Here is a 14,658-nt window from a genome sequence, read left to right as displayed (position 1 = left end):
CCACAAATATTATATAGGGTGGAAAAGTTACATTTTCGTTCAAAAAGTAAAAAAATTGGTTCCTCTCTTACTCACTAACATAAACACCTGTTTTGCTCAAACCATTTTAGATGTGCTAATAACATTGTAGGCTCTCAAAAAAAGCAAACTTGTAATGATGAATTATGTAGCCTAACTGAGATACAGGGTGTTCAAAAGTCGTACATAAATTTTTATGATTTTTATGACATTATCAATCAAAACTTTTTCCCTTCATGTCCTACACAAAAACCAATGGCCTATTTGAATTCCTCATCAAATTTCCTTCTAAAAAATATTAACTTTTACAGAAATAGGGTAACTTCTTCAAGTAATATGACATTCAGAACATTTCGGAGCACAAATGCATGCTTAGTACAGTAACGTATAGGAAAAGCCTAGAACCCATGACACAGAATGCAGCACATTAACAAATTAAACCAGCTAGGAGTAAAATTGGTCAAGTTACCTACTAGACATAAATACCAAAACAATGGTACATTGTCCATCTTAATACCTTGCTGGGTTATGAAGCTACAGTAAAAAATAAATTTGAGAGGCACTGAAAATCAATATTCCCTATACTTTAACACACGCCTCAACCGTAGGCACCTCAACCGTAGGCACCACCACCCCTGACTTTGCATCGTTTGAATTGCAATATCTCAAAAAGTAAATACAGTGTGAAGTTTTTACTTTCCACAGTTTTAGGTAGATAAATTAGCAACAAAATGAGACCATTTCTAGTTAAGTAGCCCTCTACATTCTTGAGATCTGGGCCAAAACATCCTGAAATTTAAAAAAAAAATGTAACACCACCACCTTTTCCTATACCCCAATTCATGACGCACGACCATAAATGACTTGCCCCAACATGTTGAGTCCAGTATCCAGCTATTTGACACAAAGATGTTCATCTCTGTCAGCTCACCAGAAGATGTGCACAGTTATTAAGTTACAGACAGATGTACAATGTAGACAAGTTACAGAAGTGGTCAGAAACATGGCTGTGCAATAATGAGCCCTGGGGGAGGGTAAAATTGGAGGGGGGGCCAAGAAATTTTTGGCAAGCGAAGGGGGGGCGGGCAAGCAATTTTTGGCAAACCGAGGGGGGCAAGTGATTTTTGGCACAAATTCTTGGGGCGCCTTTTAAATACAAGGCGGTTCTCGAACCACGAGTCTCGCCTGCTTTCGCAACCGCCTGCTTTTGTGTTACTTTTGGTAGAGGTAAATGAATTTGGCGGTTATCCGCTAGGCACGATTATCTGGCTGATGGTGATTGTGCCCACCAAGTTTCATGCCCATGCAACAGTTTTTACTAATTTGACCCCTGGTGACCCTGAAATGACCTTCCAAAACTTTGGCTCTAAATGTTGACTGTATCCGCTAAGTTTCATACCCACACGACAGTTTTTACTAATTTGACCTCAGATGACCCCTGGTGACCTTGAAATGACCTTCAAAAAATTTGGCTTGAAATGTTGAGGGAGCGCACCACCATTAAACGCGCCCATTGAAATACACGGTAAAAAGCTTACATTTGGATCTCGTTTTGGCACTTGAATTACGTATTTCAACTATAAAGCTTGGTATCAAATTAAAGCTGATCATATGTAGAATATTATTCTGTTAACGGAATATATTGCTAACCACCGACTTTTTTTGTTATTTTGCCGCAAAGAAAAATTGTGCAAATTCAACCCTAAAAAAGCACTCAATTTTGGAAACCGGACGTTGTTCAAATTCGCGCCAGAACTTCAACTCTGAAATAAAATTTTGGGAATTTTTCTCAAATTTGGTCATGTATACATTTGTCGGAAGCAAATGAGCTGAAAATGGGCAAGATTTGACTATACGTTTAGAAAATAAAGCCGCAACAAGCTCAAATAAGCGGTGGACTATTTTAACCGAATTTCACTGGTACATAAATCGTGGAGTGATTTGGTGGTGCGCCCTCTTATAAACGTCACTTGTTATCAAAATCCAATTTTTTACTTTTTAAAATAAACTAGAGAAGGTTTCTAGTCATTTCGCAAAATTTCACCTCTCTGCGGCATTCCGTTTGGAAGAAATGACGATCTAAATCTCAGCTCGGAATCACCAAAAGACCCAAATTTCAACACGTTCATCAACATGCTGAGTTCTGCAGAGGTTGGACAGAAAATTGAATGTTTTATGCAAAAAGATACTTTCTAATTTTAATTTTTTAGTTTTGAAAAGTACAAAATGTGTGTATTCATGTTTTGAATATCTTCAATATAGGCCTATTTACATAATTATGTCAAAAGACCCCCCCCTCTCTTTTTCTGTCTTCAAAACAAGGCCTACTGATATTGGCAATTTAGGCAAAAATACAAGTTTTATACGTTATTCTGATCTGGTATAAATTTATACCAAAAACGCTCACGGAAGTTGATTTTTCATGCCTTTCTTAACGTCAGAGACTTGTATTTTTGGATAAATTTTTAAACAAATGTTCCTAAAATTAATCACAAAAGTTATTTAAAGCATTTGCGAATGAAATAAAATGATTTATTAAGACTTTCGCCCTTATTTTATGTCTTTTTTGTACTGAAGCGTAAATAGTAACACACCTTGGAAGCCTCTTATAAAGGAGCGCACCACCATTAAACGCCCATTGAAATACACGGTAAAAAGCTTACATTTGGATCTCGCTTTTGGCACTTGAATTACGTATTTCAACTATAAAGCTTGGTATCAAATTAAAGCTGATCATATGTAGAATATTATTCTGTTAACGGAATATATTGCTCACCACTGACTTTTTTGTTATTTTGCCGCATAAAGAAAAATTGTGCAAATTCAACCCTAAAAAGCACTCAATTTTGGAAACCGGACGTTGTTCAAATTCGCGCCAGACTTCAACTCTGAAATAAAATTTTGGGAATTTTTCTCAAATTTGGTCATGTATACATTTGTCGGAAGCAAATGAGCTGAAAATGGGCAAGATTTGACTATACGTTTAGAAAATAAAGCATAACAAGCTCAAATAAGCGGTGGACTATTTTAACCGAATTTCACTGGTACATAAATCGTGGAGTGATTTGGTGGTGCGCCCTCTTATAAACGTCACTTGTTATCAAAATCCAATTTTTACTTTTTAAAATAAACTAGAGAAGGTTTCTAGTCATTTCATAAAATTTCACCTCTCTGCGGCATTCCGTTTGGAAGAAATGACGATCTAAATCTCAGCTCGGAATCACCAAAAGACCCAAATTTCAACACGTTCATCAACATGCTGAGTTCTGCAGAGGTTGGACAGAAAATTGAATGTTTTATACAAAAAGATACTTTCTAATTTTAATTTTTAGCTGTGAAAAGTACAAAATGTGTGTATTCATGTTTTGAATATCTTCAATATAGGCCTATTTACATAATTATGTCAAAAGACCCCCCCCCCCCCTCTCTTTTTCTGTCTTCAAAACAAGGCCTACTGATATTGGCAATTTAGGCAAAAATACAAGTTTTATCGTTATTCTGATCTGGTATAAATTTATACCAAAAGCGCTCACGGAAGTTGATTTTTCATGCCTTTCTTAACGTCAGAGACTTGTATTTTGGATAAATTTTTAAACAAATGTTCCTAAAATTAATCACAAAAGTTATTTAAAGCATTTTCGAATGCAATAAAATGATTTATTAAGACTTTCGCCCTTATTTTATGTCTTTTTTTGTACTGAAGCGTAAATAGTAACACACCTTGAAAGCCTCTTATAAGGGCGCACCACCATTAAACGCGCCCATTGAAATACACGGTAAAAAGCTTACATTTGGATCTCGTTTTGGCACTTGAATTACGTATTTCAACTATAAAGCTTGGTATCAAATTAAAGCTGATCATATGTAGAATATTATTCTGTTAACGGAATATATTGCTAACCACCGATTTTTTTTGTTATTTTGCAAAGAAAAATTGTGCAAATTCAACCCTAAAAAATCACTCAATTTTGGAAACCGGACGTTGTTCAAATTCGCGCCAGAACTTCAACTCTGAAATAAAATTTTGGGAATTTTTCTCAAATTTGGTCATGTATACATTTGTCGGAAGCAAATGAGCTGAAAATGGGCAAGATTTGACTATACGTTTAGAAAATAAAGCCGCAACAAGCTCAAATAAGCGGTGGACTATTTTAACCGAATTTCACTGGTACATAAATCGTGGAGTGATTTGGTGGTGCGCCCTCGTGACTGTACCTACCAAGTTTCATGCCCATACGACAGTTTTTACTAATTTGACCTCAGATGACCTCTAGAGGTCATCAGTGACCTTGACCCACTAACCAATACAAATACAATTCTTTCCCCCCCTTGAACATGCCAAATTTTTGGGATCCCAATTTGCAAACCTTAAATGGTCTAGATGTATGTTGCGAGCGCAGCGAGCTGTGAGCAGGACAATTTGCATATTTAAGCGTTTCCGTACTGTTTTCCTTTTAGAGCGTTTTATTAAAAAGGCGCCCCATGAATGTGTGCCAAAAATCGCTTGCCCCCCCCCTCTCGGCTTGCCAAAAATGGAAAAAAATCCGAAAAAATTGAGAAAAATTTGAAAAAAGGCGGTTCTCGAACCACGAGTCTCGCCTGCTTTCGGGATTGCCTGCTTTTACGATTACTTTTGGTAGAAGTAAATGAACCTGCAACAACCCATGGCGATTTGCCTGTTCAATTTGAGCTTGATTGGACCAATATTGGAATTTGACCTTTGATCCCTAAATTTTGGTGGGTCTCGGCTGGGCACAATTACCTGGCTGATGGTGACTGCACCCACCAAGTCTCATGCCCATCCGACAATTTTACTAATTTGACCTCAGATGACCCCTACTGACCCCAAAATGACCTTCCAAAAATTGGGCTCTAAATGTTGACTGTACATGTCATGCCCATACAACAGTTTTTAGTCATTTGACTTCAAATGACCTCTGAGTGACCTCAGATGACCTTGCAATGACTGTCCAAAAATTTGGCTCTAAATGATGACTGTACCCACCAAGTTTCATGTTTTTAGAAATTTGACCACAGATGACCCATGGGTGACCTCAGATGTCCCTGAAATGACCTTCCAAAAATTTGACTTTAAATGTTGACTGTAACCACCAGGTGTCATGCCCTTGGATGACCTGTGATGATCCCAAAATGACCTTCCAAAAAATTGGCTCTAAATGTTGACTGTACCCACCAAGTTTCATGCCCATACAACAGTTTTTAGTAATTTGACCTCAGATGACCCCTGGGTGACCCCGAAATGCCCTTCCAAAATTTGACTCTTAATGTTGACAGTGACCACTTAGTGTCATGCCCATACGACAGTTTTTAGTAATGTGACCTCATATGACCCCTGAGTGACCTTGGATGACCCCGAAATGACTTTCCAAAAACATCACGCTAAATGTTGACTGTACCCACCAAGTTTCATGCCCATATAACAGTTTCAAGTAATTTGACCTCAGATGACCCCTGGGTGACCTTGGATGACCCAAAATGACCTTCAAAAATTTGGCTCTAAATGTTGACTGTACCCACCAAGTTTCATGCCCATACGACAGTTTTAGTAATTTGACCTCAGATGACCCCTGGGTGACCCGAAATGCCCTTCCAAAAATTTGACTCTTAATGTTGACTGTAACCACTAAGTGTCATGCCCATACGACAGTTTTAGTAATTTGACCTCAGATGACCCCTGGGTGACCTTGGATGACCCTAAATTACCTTCCGAAACTTTGACTCTAAATGTTGACTGTACCCACCAAGTTTCATGCCCATATGACAGTTTTTAGTAATGTGACCTCAGATGACCCCTGTGTGACCTTGGTGACCCCGAAATTACCTTCCGAAACTTTGACTCTAAATGTTGACTGTACCCACCAAGTTTCATGCCCATATGACAGTTTTAGTAATTTGACCTCAGATGACCCTTGGGTGACCTCGGATGAACCCGAAATAACCCTCCGAATATTTTACTCCAAATGTTGACTGTACCCACCAAGTTTCATGCCCATACGACAGTTTTTAGTAATTTGACCTCAATGACCTCTGGGGGACCTTCGCTGACCCCGAAATAATCTTAAACATTTTACTCTAAATGTTGACTGTACCCACCAAGTTTCATGCCCATACGACAGTTTTTAGTAGTTTGACCTTGGATGACCCCTGGGTGACCTCGGATGACCCCGAAATAATCTGCCGAACATTTAACTCTAAATGTTGATTGTACCTACCAAGTTTCATGCCCATACGACAGTTTTCAGTAATTTGACCTCAGATGACCCCTGGGTGACCTCGGATGACCCCGAAATAATCTTCCGAACATTTGACTCTAAATGTTGATTGTACCCACCAAGTTTCATGCCCATACGACAGTTTGTAATAATTTAACCTCAGATGACCCCTGGGTGACCTCAGATGACCCCGAAATAATCTTCCGAACATTTGACTCGATGTAGCACCCCAAAAGAGACATTTTTGACATAAAAACCCATTTTAGACATTTTTTTGAAAAAATGCTTCCTTCACCCTAAAAAGGTGGTTTTAAAAATTCAGTTTCCTATCCTTTTGTACATGTACATGAGAGACATTCTTCAAAGTCTTTTTTTGTCCTAATAACTTCGCCTACATGACCGAAATTGATATATATAATGCATAATATAAAAACAATATTTCATTAAATTTTTGACCCCCCTCAACTTCGAGTGTGGGAGGGGGCCACATGGGGGGGGGGTACTAGTGTGCATGAAGACTACATTGTATGACACAGTCGGAGGGCCATCGTGCGCGTCATCCGTTAAAAGTCAAATAATTAACGTAAGCGACCTTTGCAAAAATGACCGTCGCACTCTTGGGTATGCTTTTTACCTTTCCATGGAAAGTTTCAATTTAAATGTATCGTATTATGTGTAGCCAATCATCTTGGGCAATTAACAAATAAGCTTGTATGAAAATATCTTCACAATTCTCTACTTGATTCCCATTTTGTCTACTTTTGTTGTTAGAATTCGTGATTTTTGCGTTTGCTTTATCTTCATATTTATTTTCGTTGCTAAGGACTTCTAACCCGGATATTTTCTGTCTTAACGCTTTAATCATTCTAATTTTTAGCCAGACAAGTAATGTCAACCTTTATCTATCGATTAGTCTTTGTCCCAAATATTGAACTTAAAAATTTAAGTTGTTATAATGGTCTAAATTGGTTACCCAGATTCGGCCCATGCAGGAAAATTAAGTAAACAACTTCATAACAATACCAGCGTGACTTGACACCATGAAGCGAGTACACGCAGCGACTTTGTTAGCGCCTAAGCGCCATTCATCTGCGTTCAGTGAAATCTGCAGCGCAGTTTAACACTGCTCGCATGAACTTTCTCAATGTTGTTGTCGCATGGCCTACTGAATACTGGTATTTTTCCGTCTTGTAAAATACCCTTTTCATCCCGGCAGGTTTTTGTCTTAACCAACCAAAAATCTTGATTTTTTAGTATGAGGATAATAAACCATGTTTCTAATCATATGCAAATTCCTGATTTATGAACTCGCACCAGTTTTAAAATATAGTAGTTTTTGTTACTCTTTTATCTCAATTCATGACAAAAATTTGTGTTTATGTGCCCATATCATATTCCTTGCAAAGCTACGGTATTTTTGTGAACATATATGGAATGTTGAAAGCCTTTCTTATAGTTATTTATAAAATATATAGCTATTAGGAGTTGTAGATAGAATTTTGGAAGCTTTTAAAACTGCAACCCAGACCAAGCAAATTTGAATTTTCGTTGTGTGCGTATTCATAGCGTACAGTTTAATAATAGCGCGTCAAAGTTGAATGGCCCTCCAACTGGACAGACCATTTTTGACATAAAAAAACTGTTTCAGACATTTTTTTGAAAAAATGCTTCCTTCACCCTAAAAAGGTGGTTTTAATTGTTCAGTTTCCTATACTTTTGTACACGAGAGACATTCTTCAAAGTCTTTTTTTGGCCTAATAACTTGGCCTACATGACCGAAATTGATATGTAATGCGCAATATAAAAACAATATTTCATTAAATTTTGACCCCCCAACTTTGAGTGTGTGGGAGGGGCCACATGGAGGGGGGGGGGGGTACTAGTGTGCATCCTCTTGTCATACTACCCCCACCACATTATGTTGACCGTACCTGTTGTGGTAACGTGAAGAGACCTTTTATTACGTGAACTCTGACCTTACATGAATATACAATATAGGCATGGGCGATATCATAAACATCGTACTCGATACCATAACATCCCTTTTTTCTCAAAAAAATGATAAAAAAAGTGCTCACTTTCTTTTGGGTGAGACTGGCAATAACACTTGAAACTTTTGCCAGAAACAAAATTTCACTTGCATGATTTTATGCAAAATTTTAGCTTTCTTTTAAGTAAAGTCAAATAGTCCTTGGCAGAATGTATCTCAATGCTTCTTGTTTTGGATACATTTTAACAACTTTCAAAACTTCTTGTTTTGGAATTTGGATACACTTTAACAACTCTCAAAACTTCTTGTTTTGGAATTTGGATACACTTGAACAACTTTCAAAACTTCTTGTTTTGGAATTTGGATACACTTGAACAACTTTCAAAACTTCTTGTTTTGGAATTTGGATACACTTGAACAACTTTCAAAACTTCTTGTTTTGGAATTTGGATACACTTTTAACAACTCTCAAAACTTCTTGTTTTGATTTGTGCTAGAAACATAAATGTTTAAAATGTCAATGTGCTTTCATTGACTACATGCAGTTATTCTCTTATTGTACATAGTCTTTAAGATGTTCCGGTGGCCGCAACTTGCGGCCTGCCCTTGTGCAGTAATTGTCCTTTGCTGTGTGCGTTTTTGACGTGTCGTCTTTCGCTGTTTGTGTATGCGTTTTCGACGTGTCGTCTTTCGCTGTTTGTGTCTGCGTTTTCGACGTGTGGTCTTTCGCTGTTTGTGTCTGCGTTTTCGACGTGTCGTCTTTCGCTGTTTGTGTATGCGTTTTCGACGTGTCGTCTTTCGCTGTCGTTTTCAACGTGTTGTCTGTCGTTGTCTTTGTTGTTTTGTGATCGTTATCAGTCTTTTTCTTTTTCAGTGGCAGTTTGGGTATGACTAGAGGCGGATTTTCTTGCGTTTTGCGAAGATGCACTCTATTGCGCCTGTAGCTCCCTTTCTCTGTTTCCACTAGGTATGATCTTTCGTCCAGGCGTTCAGAGACAACTGCTTTCTCCCAGGTTCTGTTGCAGCGTACTAATGGCTTCATACGGACAACGTCACCTGTTGCCAAGGGTTTCAAATCCTTTGCTGATTTATTGAAATGTTCAGCTTGTTTGTCTTGTTTTTTCTTGATATTGTCTTTCTCATTCACAACTCTTGGCTGTAGGAGATTGGCAGATGTTGGCAGCAGCGTTCGCGTACGTCGGCTCATCAGGCGTTGTGCGGGGCTTGTTGTAAGACCTTGCGAAGGCGTGTTTGGTGATCAAGGAGAGCAAGATACTGGTCTGTTCCTGCTTTTGCAGACTTGGTCAGGATTCGCCGCTGTCTTGACAGCGGATTCGGCTTTGCCATTGGCTTGGCTGTTGCCTGGGGAAGATGTTAAATGTTCAAAGTCCCAATCGTGTGCGAACTTCCTGAAAGTTTCTGCTGTGTACTGCGGGCCATTGTCACTGACCACTTGAGTTGGGCATCCATATCTGGCAAAATGCCCTTTGAGTTTCTTGACTACTGTGCTACTTGAGGTGTCAGTTAGAGGGTCTATTTCCCAGAAATTGCTATAGTAGTCCACAGTTCCCAGAAAGTCATTTCCATTCCATGAAAACAGATCAGTACCAACACGTTCCCATGGTCTGGATGGTGTTTCATGATTCATGAGAGTCTCTTTCTGCTGGCTGCTCTCATAAGTGCGACAAATATCGCAAGTTGCGATGTACTGCTTGATTTCGCTAGACATTCCCGGCCAGAAGATACATTCGGCGTCTTGCGACGCGAACAACCGTCAACACCCAGATGCGAAGAGTGTAGTTTCAGCTTCATGTCACTCCGTAGTTTCTGTGGAATGACCACTCTGTTTCCCTTAAACACCAATCCATCTTGCACAACAAGCTCTTCTCTGAAGCTGAAGTATGGTGTCAATTGTTCTGGCATTGAAGTCTCGCGGTTCTCTGGCCATCCGTTCATGATTGTTTCTTTGAGGAGTTGCAGCGACTCATCTTGTTCCGTTTCTTTGCGGATTTGCTCAAGACGATCCTCGCGTATCGGCAAGTAGCTTACGACATTCACTTCTTCAAGTCGTGGCTATCTTGGGGTGTGTTGCTGATGAGCGCTCTGGAGAGAGTGTCAGCGAGGTACATGAATTTGCCTGCTTGGTGGGTAATGTCAAAGTCATATTTCTGTAAGCGAAGCATCATGCCCTGTAGTCTCTTGGGGGCTTTTACGAGGGGCTTTTTGACGATGACTTCCAAAGGCTTATGGTCACTGATGACTCTGGTATGGCGACCAAAAGTATACTGGTGAAAGTGTTCGAGAGAGAAAACGACGGCTAGCATTTCCTTCTCGATGGAGGCATATCTGGATTCAGTGTCCGTAATTGCGCGGCTGGCGTGCGCTATGGGGGCGTTCGTTTTGCAGCAATGCGGCCCGAGGCCTTTGCCGCTCGCGTCACACTGAATTGTTAGTTCTTTGGCTGGGTCATAATAGGCTAACACTGGTGCAGCAGTTACAAGAGTCTTTACGCGATCCAGTGCTTCCTGCTGTGCGTGTGTCCAGTGCCATGGGACATCAGGTCTAGCTAGTTGGCGTATTGGCTCCAGCGTGTCTGACAGACTTGGTAAATATCTGCTCAAATAGTTGACAAATCCAACTAAGCGCTGCACACCCTGTGCGTCTGTGGGTGTCGGCATGTTCAGGACTGCTTCAACTTTATCTGGGTCAGCTCGCAGTCCGTGGTTTGTCACTCTATGTCCCAGAAATGGAATGTCTGTGGTTCTGAACACTGACTTGCTTTTGTTCATCTTGATGTCTAGCGCTGTGCAGCGTTCCAGAAGGCTCTTAAGATTTGCATCGTGGTTCTTGAGTGCGGTTACATCATCGTCACCTGTACCATATCGACAATGTCATCTGCCACACAGATTACACGGGTAATCCTTCCAGTGCAGCATGTAGGCGACTTTGAAAGATTTCTGATGATATGCAGAGACCAAATGGGAGACGGCTCCATCTATACCTGCCGAAGGGTGTGTTGAAGCATGTCAACAGTGACGACTCGTCATCCAAACTTAACTGCCAGAATGCGTTGCTGAGATCCAGCTTGGAGAAAAGTTTTGCTTGTGCTAGGTCAGGGAGTATATCATCCAGCGTAGGTAGCTGGTAGTGCACACGTTTAAGTGCTTCATTCAGGGGTCGCGGGTCAATGCACACGCGTAAGCTACCATTCTTCTTTTCCGCAACTACAAGCTGACTAACCCACTGTGGTGGCTCTTCAGGCGGAACTGGCGCGATTACTTGCTTTTCCACGAGATCATTAAGTTCTTTCTTAACTCTTGCTTTCATTGCGTGCGATGGCGACGAGGCGGCAAAATAGGCGACTCTCACGCTGGCATCAGTCTCGAGATGCACTTCACCGGGAATACTACCAAGCTGACCATCAAAGCGCTTGCATAATTGTCTTCAGGTTTCAGTACCGGTGCTTGTACTGCTGAGACTGTACTGTCAAACTGATCATGGTTCACAGTTATCAAACCCATTTGTTGACACGATACGCGCCCGAGCAATGGCTGCAGCCCAGGTGTGTCAACCACCTTAAACTCTACAAAGTATTTGCGTTGGTTTTTTTGGATTGCGTAATTTTAGTCTGCATTTGCCTGTTGCGGTCAGCGTGGTCTTATTCCACATGCGTAGCGTAGTCTCTTGATTGACAATCATTTGCGCTGTTTCATTGTCAATATGCTGTCGTGGGAGGATATTGCACTCCGCACCATTATCTAACTGGAATGCGACTGTGGTTTTGTCATTAATTAACATGTCAGCCAGATCCATGTTAGATTTGACACTATTTACATGTACATTAACCATGGAGATGTATTCTGTACTACTAGAATCACTATCATATTCATAACTATTCTCGTGAATTGCATTTACTTTTTTCTTACTAGTAGTACCTGCTGCATAGGGCTTATCCAAGGCTTGTTTGCACATTTTGGCAAAGTGATCTTTTAAGCCACACTTTTTACATGTTTTACCAAGGGCGGGGCACACACTTTTATCTCTAATGTGTTTGTTACATAATACCAGCAGTGTCTCGCTCTGGGCCTAGCCTTTTAGCTGTTGCTTGATTTCTAGGTTTTGGCTTTGTGCCAGAAGATTTTCTGAAATTTCTGGCAACTTTGTTGATGGCTGTGGGTGCTACGGATTCTTTAAAAGCTTTTGCTTGAGTTTCTGCTGCTTCACACGATTTGCAAATGCTAATGGCTTTGGCCAGGGTGAGACCGCGTTCTTGCAATAATAATTTCCTGGCATCATCCTTCAGGATTCCTAACACAATTCTGTCGCGTATTAGCGAATCTGTAAGAGGTTCAAAACTACAAGTCTTGGCCAAAACTTGTAAGGAAGCTAAATATGTCTCAAAATTTTCATCAGCTTTCTGCACACGCTGATTGAAAATATAACGCTCATAGGTTTCATTCACTTCGCCGATGGCGTATGCATGGAAATGCTGAAGGATGCTTGCCAGATCCTAGAATTTTCCTTAAGTTCAAAGCTATTATAGATCTTAAGCCCTTGTGGACCAATTACATTTAGAAACATGGCTGTTTGATAGTCCGCTGGCTGTTTGTTTAGTCGCGAGCGATAACATAATTGTCCCAAGCTTGCTTCCACAGTTTCAATCGTCTATGATCCCGTTGGAAATAGTGGGCTGCGCTGGCGGTTTGACACCACCGATCATCTTCACTGCATCACCGGCAGCTGCCCCATCGCCAGCTTCATTCGCGTCCGGCATTTTGTGCTGCTAAATACCGAAATTTCCTCAAAAATTTGCTGCTTTTTTCGAGGAAAATTAACCACCGCTTGCCTCCATGTTGTGGTAACGTGAAGAGACCTTTTATTACGTGAACTCTGACCTTACATGAATATACAATATAGGCATGGGCGATATCATAAACATCGTACTCGATACCATAACAGTACCCACCAAGTTTCGTGCCCATACAACAGTTTTTAGTCATTTGACCTCAGATGACCCCTGGATGACCTTGGGTGACCTTGACGCACTAACCAATACAAACTTGTTCTGTCTGGGGTGAAGATGCACCCACCCACCAAGTTTGAAGAATGTGCGACCCCTAGTCTCCGAGAAAATAGGTTTTTGCATTTTATGCATAAATTATGCAAATTAGGTACTTAATTACCATATTTTGCGCTGAAAATCAAATCGGGTTGAGATCCTCTGGTCATACTACCCCTACCACGTTTCATCATCATAGGGCTTAGGGATCTTACGAATCCCCAGATACAGCTCCACAAGGCGGATTTCGTCAGATTTCCAACCATATTTGTAGAATCGTTCGCATAAATTATGCAAATTAACAACTAAATGCGCACACTTTTCCCCCAAAAACTAATCAGGCGATCAGCAGATGTGTATCATAGCTGCCACCAGGTTTCGTTACCATCGCCCGACGGATCTTGAGATAGTCTGTCCACAAACTCCGCTATCAATTTGCGCTGATTTTCGATAAATTATGCAAATTAGCTATGTTAATTTGCATATTTTTCACCGAAAACATACTGATTCGGAGCAAACTTGGATACCCTTCCTCCCACCAAGTAAGCGTCGCCGTAAGTCTTACGGTTCCCCAGATACAGCTCCGGACGGACACACATACAGCCACACACACACACGCCCGGACAGACAGAAATAGTGATTACTAAGTCCCATCCTGAACAAAGTTCAGGCGAGACAAAAAACGCTCTAAAAAGGCTTAGGCTGCCTTAGGAAAACCATATTATGGAAACGCTTTTAAAAATGCAAATTTTCATGCTCGCTGCGCTCGCAACATGTAGACCATTATTTAAGGTTTGCAAATTGGGATCCCAAAAATTTGGCAGATTTTTTGGCAGGGGGGGGAAGTGATTTTATCATTTTTGTAGGTATCCCAGGCAAACCTTAGTTAACACATTTACTAGTCAGCGAAATTCGCCGAGACCGGGGCCCAAACACAATGCATATTTACATAGAAATTTGAATTTTTTTTCGAGAATAGGTCGGTGAAGGAAACCTACATAAATATGTTTTCTATACTTCACTTGACCCAAATATATGATTTTTATGGTGATAATCAAGTCGCACATGGAATTTTAGAGGATTTTGATAGCAGTTCCATTAAAAAAGCTGCTATCGCCATGAGACTAAGATCTAGAAACACCCCTAAATGCCGTTTTGGGGAATTTTGCTAGCAGAATCTTTTTGATGAAAGTCAATCTTTGACAAGATGTAACTTTGTTACAGAAAGTGCTATGACAAAAATGTTTTCAGTTTTGGCTTTCTTTACTCAAGGGCTTTATTTTGATATGTAAAATGATGCAGTTTGATGGCAAATTTGAATTCACCTAGCATACCTAATTTTTGGCGGGCGAGAGGGG

The 14,658-nt window shown here is 40.4% G+C and overlaps 1 protein-coding gene across 3 annotated transcripts in view; it reads right to left on the bottom strand.

Moving 5' to 3' along the window:
* Positions 1–14,658, bottom strand: part of LOC140163029 (squalene synthase-like) — a 119,606-nt gene that overhangs the window by 104,352 nt on the left and 596 nt on the right. The window lies entirely within an intron of this gene.

This window comes from Amphiura filiformis, chromosome 10 (assembly GCF_039555335.1).
Source record: "Amphiura filiformis chromosome 10, Afil_fr2py, whole genome shotgun sequence".
NCBI classification, from domain to species: domain Eukaryota; kingdom Metazoa; phylum Echinodermata; class Ophiuroidea; order Amphilepidida; family Amphiuridae; genus Amphiura; species Amphiura filiformis.
Note: the sequence above shows the minus strand (reverse complement) of the source record. Positions and strands in the feature narration are given on the sequence as shown.